Source organism: Bactrocera dorsalis, chromosome 3, assembly GCF_023373825.1.
Source record: "Bactrocera dorsalis isolate Fly_Bdor chromosome 3, ASM2337382v1, whole genome shotgun sequence".
Classification (NCBI taxonomy): Eukaryota; Metazoa; Arthropoda; class Insecta; order Diptera; family Tephritidae; genus Bactrocera; species Bactrocera dorsalis.
The window spans coordinates 49,133,088-49,144,498 of NC_064305.1; the positions used below are offsets into that span (position 1 = coordinate 49,133,088).

Here is an 11,411-nt window from a genome sequence, read left to right on the forward strand (position 1 = left end):
TAAGCATTTCATAACCCAGGTGTTCTTACTGCCGTTAGAAAGATCAAAAAACAGCTGTGGGAAATGTTTAGTATCGCGCCGGTTTAGTATCGTTTATGGAAAAAAACAGGGGAGGGCTACCCCCACTCACGCCCCCTTATTGGAAAGAGGAAGGATCGAACTTTTAAATAAACCCTCCCTCGACCTCCTAGAGCCCCTATAGACCTGTAGGGAGCACTTTGAAAATTACCAAAAATCAGTGTTTTTGCTCATTTTTCCATACAAACTGAAACCAATGCAACCCAGCCAACATTTTTGTATGGACAAGAAATCAAAATAAAGAAAACCAAAATGTTTCAGTGCAATGTATATACATATTTAATTGCATCTATTAATGATACAAAGGGATCCGGGGTGACCGAAGTACTTTCGTGTAGTACTCCTTTCTGCGTTGGCGGCCTTCGGCCGCGCTATAAAAAAATAACCCTGGTCGAGCGAATACCCGGGGTGACCGATGTACTTTCGTGTAGTACTCCTTTCTGCGTTGGCGGCCTTCGGCCGCGCTTAACAAAAAAACCCTGGTCGGTCCAACACCAGAGTGTATCAATTTTTTTCGCATAGAACTCCTTTTTGCGTGGGCGGGCTTCGGCCGCGCTTTAAAAAAATAACTCTGGTCTGTCCAACACCGGGGTGTATCAATTTTTTTTTCGCATAGAACTCTTTTTTGCGTGGGCTACGCCATCCACAGTATTTTAGCACTGAACACCTTTTCGCGTTCACTTCACACATTTTTTGCTAACTGGGTTTAATTTATTCCCTTTTGTTCGTGCTTTCTCGGCAATTTGACAATTCAAATTAAGCAGTCATTTTGGTTTTTCGCATTATTGAATTCAATGCAGAAAAAGGTGCATTTTATGTAAAGATTTCTAAAGAAATTAACAACCAAGAGTAATTAAAAACATTACTAGTGGTTTTTATAATTCATAAGTAATATATGTATGTGCGTGAAAATGTATCCATAATTGGTTTGGTACAATGCACAATAGATGAAAATACACTAGCATATATTGAGAAATTTGCAAAAAATAGCATTTTTTAAAGTGAAGTTTTGAAAAAATTTGTGAACCGATTTTTATAAAATATGTTTTAAAATAAAGTTCAATAATTTAAGTACACATGCGTGTTTAAAATTTTCAATTTGGTTCTCTCGTTTAGGTACAGTGAGCCAAAATTAACCGGCGCGATACTAAACCCAACCCACAGCTGTTACTGTCATTCAAGAATTCACATCGCTTAATATTTATCAAAAGAAAAGATTGTCATATAGTATTTTAAAGTAAAAGCCAACGAATCAAAATGGTAGGTCTTATATACTGCGGCGCTTGTTTCAATATAATATATTATACTGAAAATATAATGAAAATTTGGAATAAAAAATCGCGCGATTTTTTATTCCAAATTTTCGCCTGCGGCGCTTGTTTCAATGTAATATATTATACTGGAGATATAATGAAAATTTGGAATAAAAAATCGCGCAATCCAATTTTTCGCCTGCGGTGCTTGTTTCATTGTAGTATATTATGCTGAAAATATATTCAAAATTTTATTATTTAGGGGGTCTTGTATAAATGGTTGGTTGGGTTATCTTGTACAATTTTTAATTTTCAGTGTTTTTATTATTTAAATAAAGTGGATTTCCACTTTAATTCATTGAAATAATAAAAATATTAAACATAAAAAGGGTCGGCTTTAGTATACGATCCCACGATTTCAGGGTTAAAAGAGGTATGGTTGGATAGAGCTGATGCTCCAGATTAAGAAAATATATAATTGTTGCTGCCGCAAACTTATAGTTTCCGAGATATTTGCATTTAAAGTTGAAAATGTTGCTAATTTTATCTTGCAATTTCTCGATTGCTAGTAATTATTTAATTCATATTATGCCTTTTTTATGCATTTATACTTCATTACATTGTTTCTACATATTTTTTTTCCAGTAATTATTTAGTTATTTGCTTAAAATAAGCATTTTATATTTTACACAATTTTCATTTCATGCACAATAACAAAAGTATTCCGTGTTGACAAATAATAAGTGTTGCCATAATTACACATTTATCAAACGAATAAAAATGAATAAAAAATAGGACTATACCCCAAATACATAAATCATTGCCCTTTTTCTTGATATATCAAGATTTTTGACACCCCCCTGTGTTGGATCGGCCAGGGTTATTTTTTTGAAGCGCGGCCGAAGGCCGCCAACACGAAAAGGAGTTTTAATTAAAAAAAACCTGATACACCCCGGTGTTGGATCGGCCAGAGTTATTTTTTTTGAAGCGCGGCCGAAGGCCGCCAACGCGAAAAGGAGTTTTAATTAAAAAAAAACCTGATACACCCCGGTGTTGGATCGGCCAGGGTTATTTTTTTGAAGCGCGGCCGAAGGCCGCCAACGCGAAAAGGAGTTTTACTTAAAAAAAAACCTGATACACCCCGGTGTTGGATCGGCCAGAGTTATTTGTTTTGAAGCGCGGCCGAAGGCCGCCAACGCGAAAAGGAGTTTTAATTAAAAAAAAACCTGATACACCCCGGTGTTGGATCGGCCAGGGTTATTTTTTTGAAGCGCGGCCGAAGGCCGCCAACACGAAAAGGAGTTTTACTTAAAAAAAACCTGATACACCCGGTGTTGGATCGGCCTGTTTTATTTTTTTGAAGCGCGGCCGAAGGCCGCCAACGCGAAAAGGAGTTTTAATTAAAAAAAAACCTGATACACCCCGGTGTTGGATCGGCCAGGGTTATTTTTTTGAAGCGCGGCCGAAGGCCGCCAACGCGAAAAGGAGTTTTACTTAAAAAAAACCTGATACACCCCGGTGTTGGATCGGCCAGAGTTATTTTTTTTGAAGTGCGGCCGAAGGCCGCCAACGCGAAAAGGAGTTTTAATTAAAAAAAACCTGATACACCCCGGTGTTGGATCGGCCAGGGTTATTTTTTTGAAGCGCGGCCGAAGGCCGCCAACGCGAAAAGGAGTTTTACTTAAAAAAAAACCTGATACACCCCGGTGTTGGATCGGCCAGAGTTATTTTTTTTGAAGCGCGGCCGAAGGCCGCCAACGCGAAAAGGAGTTTTAATTAAAAAAAAACCTGATACACCCCGGTGTTGGATCGGCCAGGGTTATTTTTTTGAAGCGCGGCCGAAGGCCGCCAACACGAAAAGGAGTTTTACTTAAAAAAAACCTGATACACCCCGGTGTTGGATCGGCCAGAGTTATTTTTTTGAAGCGCGGCCGAAGGCCGCCAACGCGAAAAGGAGTTTTAATTAAAAAAAAACCTGATACACCCCGGTGTTGGATCGGCCAGGGTTATTTTTTTGAAGCGCGGCCGAAGGCCGCCAACGCGAAAAGGAGTTTTACTTGAAAAAAACCTGATACACCCCGGTGTTGGATCGGCCAGAGTTATTTTTTTTGAAGCGCGGCCGAAGGCCGCCAACGCGAAAAGGAGTTTTAATTAAAAAAAAACCTGATACACCCCGGTGTTGGATCGGCCAGGGTTATTTTTTTGAAGCGCGGCCGAAGGCCGCCAACGCGAAAAGGAGTTTTACTTACAAAAAAAACCTGATACACCCTGGTGTTGGATCGGCCAGGGTTATTTTTTTTGAAGCGCGGCCGAACGCCGCCAATAAAGCCTTAACACTTTTCTTATTACAATGGAAAATTTATTTCAGATAGTATTTGTTTTCTGCGTTTGAGTTTTTATATCCATTCTTATTCGTTTGATATATGTGTAATTATGGCAACACTTAATATCTGTAAACACGGAATACTTTTGTTATTGTGCATGGAATGAAAATTGTGTAAAATATAAAATGCTTATTTTAAGCAAATAACTAAATAATTACTAAAAAATAAATATGTAGAAACAATGTAATGAAGTATAAATGCATAAAAAAGGCATAATATGAATTAAATAATTACTAGCAATCGAGAAATTGCAAGATAAAATTTGCAAAATTTTCAACTTTAAATGCAAATATCTCGGAAACTATAAGTTTGCGGCGGCAACAATTATATATTTTCTTAATCTGGAGTATCAGCCCTATCCAACCATACCACTTTTAACCCTGAAATCGTGGGATCGTATACTAAAGTTTCCCCCATAAAAAAAATACATAAATTTTATATTAATTAGTGAAAATTGTATGGAAAAACTACGATTTTACACCATTTTAAGGAGACTATTATTCAAAAGCTCCATTCATTACCTTTCAAATGATGGGGGTGGCAAGCCCCCAGGCGCCTCCCCCTTTGCGCAAAAGCTCTTCAAAATGGGATACTAAACTAAACATTCCCCGTAAAGGTTCAGGAGAGCGGCTTTTCCGAAAACGTGCACCAATTTTCACGGGAAAGGTCTTAAAATACTCGTTTTTAATTCTACTTTACGAATATATACGTGCCTTTAAAATCAATATTTTCTTTGTTTTTATCAAAAAACATCGTATTTCCCGAAATGATAAATTCACTTTTACACTTTACACGTCTTTAGATGTTAAAATTATACTTTCTATAAGTTATATACACGTAAATATTGATGCGCTCCAAAAAAAATATCCCTGGTCGGTCCAAAATCCCGGTGTTCAAAATTCTTCTGTGTCCAAATTCTTCTTCTTTCTGCAATAATAATGAATTATAAATTGTCCTATTATGTATTTCTCATTTTTACCAATTCTCGACAAGTCTCGTATATTGAGAATATCGATATTTTAATTTATTTTTATTTTTCCAATTATTATTATTTTTCTATTATATTTCTCTCATTTTTATCAATTCTGTTTTAGTCTCGAATATCGAGAGTATCGATATTTCGAACCCGGTCACTAGTGCTTAATTGAATTTCGAACAGTGATGCCATTTATCGCGTAAATATCGTGCAAAATCGCAATATTTTTTATTGTTTTTATTGCAAAAAAAACAGAAAAATAGATAACGCACCATATATATTCGTTAATTGGAATTAAAAACACGAATTTTAAGACATTTCTCGTGAAAATTGGTGCCCGTTTTCGGAAAAGCCGCTCTCCTGAACCTTACGATTAGATTACATTTAAGCATTTCATAACCCAACAGTGTTCTCACTGCCATTAGAAATATTAAAAACCAGCTGTTATTGTCATTTAAGAATTCACATCCCTTAATATTTATCAAAAGAAAACATTGTCATATAGTATTTTGAAATAAAAGGCGTCTTTTTTTAATATTTTCCATATAATGGAAATAATGGATGCATTTTTTCATTTGCTTGGTCGATTTTCAGGTGAAATTAGAATCATTGCTTTAAAAAAAAATTGTTTGTTTACATTTTTCCCCTTTGTAGTGTCTAAATCAGATGTGATAATGTAATACTATGTTCAGACCGACACTTAATCACACGATTTCGGCTGTTGAATGGATTATCCCACTAATCTTAAAAATTTATCAAGATTTCGCCATACAAAAATGACAGTTCCAAATCACTTCATTGAAATGATTTGAAACTGATCCACGCAAAATCGTTCTTTGCGACTCTGATTTTGCGCCATCTACTTGTCAGGATTGGAAATCTATTACATTATCACAGCTGATTTAGACACTATAAAGGGGAAAAAATGTAAACAAACAAATTTCTTTAAAGCAATGAATCTAATTTCACCTGAAAATCGACTTAACAAATGAAAAAATGCATCCGCTATTTCTATTATATGGAAAATATTTGAAAAAATACGGCTTTTATTACATAATACTATATGACAATGTTTTCTTTTGATAAATATTAAGCGATGTGACTTCATGAATGACAATAACAGCTGTTTTTTGATCTCTCTAACGGCAGTGAAAACACTGTTGGGTTATGAAATGATTAAATGTAATCTAATCTTTGAAATTTTCGGTCTGAACATAATATAAGCATTTCATAACCCAGGTGTTCTTACTGCCGTTAGAAAGATCAAAAAACAGCTGTGGGAAATGTTTAGTATCGCGCCGGTTTAGTATCGTTTATGGAAAAAAACAGGGGAGGGCTACCCCCACTCACGCCCCCTTATTGGAAAGAGGAAGGATCGAACTTTTAAATAAACCCTCCCTCGACCTCCTAGAGCCCCTATAGACCTGTAGGGAGCACTTTGAAAATTACCAAAAATCAGTGTTTTTGCTCATTTTTCCATACAAACTGAAACCAATGCAACCCAGCCAACATTTTTGTATGGACAAGAAATCAAAATAAAGAAAACCAAAATGTTTCAGTGCAATGTATATACATATTTAATTGCATCTATTAATGATACAAAGGGATCCGGGGTGACCGAAGTACTTTCGTGTAGTACTCCTTTCTGCGTTGGCGGCCTTCGGCCGCGCTATAAAAAAATAACCCTGGTCGAGCGAATACCCGGGGTGACCGATGTACTTTCGTGTAGTACTCCTTTCTGCGTTGGCGGCCTTCGGCCGCGCTTAACAAAAAAACCCTGGTCGGTCCAACACCAGAGTGTATCAATTTTTTTCGCATAGAACTCCTTTTTGCGTGGGCGGGCTTCGGCCGCGCTTTAAAAAAATAACTCTGGTCTGTCCAACACCGGGGTGTATCAATTTTTTTTTCGCATAGAACTCTTTTTTGCGTGGGCTACGCCATCCACAGTATTTTAGCACTGAACACCTTTTCGCGTTCACTTCACACATTTTTTGCTAACTGGGTTTAATTTATTCCCTTTTGTTCGTGCTTTCTCGGCAATTTGACAATTCAAATTAAGCAGTCATTTTGGTTTTTCGCATTATTGAATTCAATGCAGAAAAAGGTGCATTTTATGTAAAGATTTCTAAAGAAATTAACAACCAAGAGTAATTAAAAACATTACTAGTGGTTTTTATAATTCATAAGTAATATATGTATGTGCGTGAAAATGTATCCATAATTGGTTTGGTACAATGCACAATAGATGAAAATACACTAGCATATATTGAGAAATTTGCAAAAAATAGCATTTTTTAAAGTGAAGTTTTGAAAAAATTTGTGAACCGATTTTTATAAAATATGTTTTAAAATAAAGTTCAATAATTTAAGTACACATGCGTGTTTAAAATTTTCAATTTGGTTCTCTCGTTTAGGTACAGTGAGCCAAAATTAACCGGCGCGATACTAAACCCAACCCACAGCTGTTATTGTCATTCAAGAATTCACATCGCTTAATATTTATCAAAAGAAAAGATTGTCATATAGTATTTTAAAGTAAAAGCCAACGAATCAAAATGGTAGGTCTTATATACTGCGGCGCTTGTTTCAATATAATATATTATACTGAAAATATAATGAAAATTTGGAATAAAAAATCGCGCGATTTTTTATTCCAAATTTTCGCCTGCGGCGCTTGTTTCAATGTAATATATTATACTGGAGATATAATGAAAATTTGGAATAAAAAATCGCGCAATCCAATTTTTCGCCTGCGGTGCTTGTTTCATTGTAGTATATTATGCTGAAAATATATTCAAAATTTTATTATTTAGGGGGTCTTGTATAAATGGTTGGTTGGGTTATCTTGTACAACTTTTAATTTTCAGTGTTTTTATTATTTAAATAAAGTGGATTTCCACTTTAATTCATTGAAATAATAAAAATAATAAACATAAAAAAAATACATAAATTTTATATTAATTAGTGAAAATTGTATGGAAAAACTACGATTTTACACCATTTTAAGGAGACTATTATTCAAAAGCTCCATTCATTACCTTTCAAATGATGGGGGTGGCAAGCCCCCAGGCGCCTCCCCCTTTGCGCAAAAGCTCTTCAAAATGGGATACTAAACTAAACATTCCCCGTAAAGGTTCAGGAGAGCGGCTTTTCCGAAAACGTGCACCAATTTTCACGGGAAAGGTCTTAAAATACTCGTTTTTAATTCTACTTTACGAATATATACGTGCCTTTAAAATCAATATTTTCTTTGTTTTTATCAAAAAACATCGTATTTCCCGAAATGATAAATTCACTTTTACACTTTACACGTCTTTAGATGTTAAAATTATACTTTCTATAAGTTATATACACGTAAATATTGATGCGCTCCAAAAAAAATATCCCTGGTCGGTCCAAAATCCCGGTGTTCAAAATTCTTCTGTGTCCAAATTCTTCTTCTTTCTGCAATAATAATGAATTATAAATTGTCCTATTATGTATTTCTCATTTTTACCAATTCTCGACAAGTCTCGTATATTGAGAATATCGATATTTTAATTTATTTTTATTTTTCCAATTATTATTATTTTTCTATTATGTATTTCCCATTTTTACCAATTTTCTTTCAGACACGAATATTGAAAATATCGATATTTTAATTTCTTTTTATTTTTCCAATTAACAATATTTTTCTATTATATTTCTCTCATTTTTATCAATTCTGTTTTAGTCTCGAATATCGAGAGTATCGATATTTCGAACCCGGTCACTAGTGCTTAATTGAATTTCGAACAGTGATGCCATTTATCGCGTAAATATCGTGCAAAATCGCAATATTTTTTATTGTTTTTATTGCAAAAAAAACAGAAAAATAGATAACGCACCATATATATTCGTTAATTGGAATTAAAAACACGAATTTTAAGACATTTCTCGTGAAAATTGGTGCCCGTTTTCGGAAAAGCCGCTCTCCTGAACCTTACGATTAGATTACATTTAAGCATTTCATAACCCAACAGTGTTCTCACTGCCATTAGAAATATTAAAAAACAGCTGTTATTGTCATTTAAGAATTCACATCCCTTAATATTTATCAAAAGAAAACATTGTCATATAGTATTTTGAAATAAAAGCCGTCTTTTTTTAATATTTTCCATATAATGGAAATAATGGATGCATTTTTTCATTTGCTTGGTCGATTTTCAGGTGAAATTAGAATCATTGCTTTAAAAAAAAATTGTTTGTTTACATTTTTTCCCTTTGTAGTGTCTAAATCAGACGTGATAATGTAATACTATGTTCAGACCGACACTTAATCACACGATTTCGGCTGTTGAATGGATTATCCCACTAATCTTAAAAATTTATCAAGATTTCGCCATACAAAAATGACAGTTCCAAATCACTTCATTGAAATGATTTGAAACTGATCCACGCTAAATCTGTCCGTGCGACTCTGATTTTGCGCAATCTACTTGTCAGCACTGGAAATCTTTTACATTATCACAGCTGATGTAGACACTACAAAGGGGGAAAAAATGTAAACAAACAAATTTTTTTTAAAGCAATGAATCTAATTTCACCTGAAAATCGACTTAGCAAATGAAAAAATGCATCCATTATTTCTATTATATGGAAAAAATAAAAAAAAAACGGCTTTTATTTGAAAATACTATCTGACAATCTTTCCTTTTGATAAATATTAAGCGATGTGAATTCTTGAATTACAATAACAGCTGTTTTTTGATCTTTCTAACGGCAGTGAGAACACTGTTGGGTTATGAAATGATTAAATGTAATCTAATCTTTGAAATTTTCGGTCGGAACATAGTATAACAGTTTTCCTGTGCTGACAAGTATTTTTCTAGTGCTGACAAGTTGATTGCGCAAAATCAGAGTCGCACGGACAGATTTAGCGTGGATCAGTTTCAAATCTTTTCAATGAAGTGATTTGGAACTGTCATTTTTGTATGGCGAAATCTAGATAAATTTTTAAGATTAGTGGGATAATCCATTCAACAGCCTAAATCGTGTGATTAAGTGTCGGTCTGAACATGGTATAATATTATTAGGAATATTCTTAATATTACACTCCAAAGGCCTAACTATAATATGCATAAGCTGCCGTATGTTACTGTCAAAAAATGAACGAAAAGCCTGTCAAATACATAACGAATGGAGAGTAGACTTTTGAATGACTATAATGTGCTTAAATGCATAAGAAGAAAGTGTCAAAAACAACTTGTGTTTTGGTTTTGTTTAGTTTGCATTTTGCAAAAATGAACAGAATATTAAAATATTTAAAAACAATTAAAATGCTTACTTCTGTTTTAGAAGGAATACGCATATTGACAGAAATTAGTGAAATTAAAAAATAGAGTTCGGTCATGTTCAGTGAGGGAAATAAACAGGAAGAGAAAGTAGGATAGTTTTTTTGTACGATTCCTAGAAATGAAGAGGACTGATCATATAGATTTCTTTATATACACCCGATTGAAAGAAAAGGCATATTGTTTGTCGTAAAAACATTTCCTTTTTCAATATTTTCCATTAAATTTTGTATAAAACATTCGTCGTTCTCCATCTTCAAATTCAAAACGATGTATCTGCTGACAAAAAGAGAAAACAGCTGATTCCGTACGGAACATGCGATCAGTTTCGCATTTTGCTTAAGCAAATGACGTTTGACAAAACTTAACGAAACTTGATGTTAAGCACATTATAGTTGCAACATACAATTTGTGTGTATTCGGACAGTTGCTTACGCTGGCTTAAGCTAGCTTATTCACATTATAGTTAGGCCTCAAAGGTTACTCAATCTACAATAAACGGCATTGCAGCTCTCTTGAGGTAAAGTAAATTCTTCAAAAAGATTAGTTCTATAAGCATGGTGTTGGTGAATGAAATTTGGGACAGAAGGTTTAAAGTCACACTCAAATAGCTTATGGCGCAAAAGTAGGTGACTTCAGCAGAGCTTGAACATTAGCACAAATGGATGAAAAGTACTGTTGGAAAGGACACCGAAATCTATTACTTGGAGATAGATTCCAGGAGGACATTTAAACTTCTAGAATACTGTAGTAGCTTCTACGCAGAAGTCTTCGAGGGTTAATTCTCTGCAGTTACCAAACCAAATGCAATGCCCCAAAGAAAAAAATTAATAACCTTCAAAGTAATAAAGAGAACTGCTGAAGGTCGCCAACGCAGAAAGAAGTACTACGCGAAAGTACTTCAGTATTGGGTATTGGCTCGACCAGGGTTATTTTTTTAGAGTGCGGCCCAAGGGCTCCCACATAGAAAAGAGTACAACACAAAAGTACTTCAGTTCCCCGGGGTATTTGCTCGACCAAAGTTATTTTTTTAGAGTGCGGCCCAAGAGCTCCCACGCAGAAAAGAGCACTACGCAAAATTACATCAGTCACCCCGAGTATTGGCTCGACCAAGGGTATTAGTTAGAAGTACTACGCGAAAGTACTTCAGTCAATCGGAATCGTGCCATTTTATTTCACCTAGATACCTTAACAAATACAAACAAAAAATTATTTAAGGGGTCAGTAGGCTAATCCGACCAATGACCGTTGACCAGTTTTCTGTAACATGCGAGTGACCATAACAATAACGAAACAAACTAGGGGTATTCTTTTTCTCTTCCAAGATTGCAGATTGCAAAAACACTATACCGAAATATACAAGGCCACGAGAGCACCCATTACAGAATCTAGTGATATATAGGCCCCT

At 34.8% G+C, this 11,411-nt stretch overlaps 3 protein-coding genes across 9 annotated transcripts in view; 2 read left to right on the top strand and 1 right to left on the bottom strand.

Moving 5' to 3' along the window:
* LOC125777132 (uncharacterized) overlaps positions 1-11,411 on the top strand; it is a 223,663-nt gene that overhangs the window by 169,982 nt on the left and 42,270 nt on the right. The gene's annotated exons all lie outside the window — the stretch shown is intronic.
* The window catches only part of LOC125777124 (uncharacterized), a 172,901-nt gene that overhangs the window by 95,733 nt on the left and 65,757 nt on the right, over positions 1-11,411 (bottom strand). The gene's annotated exons all lie outside the window — the stretch shown is intronic.
* LOC125777122 (uncharacterized) overlaps positions 1-11,411 on the top strand; it is a 358,233-nt gene that overhangs the window by 77,897 nt on the left and 268,925 nt on the right. The gene's annotated exons all lie outside the window — the stretch shown is intronic.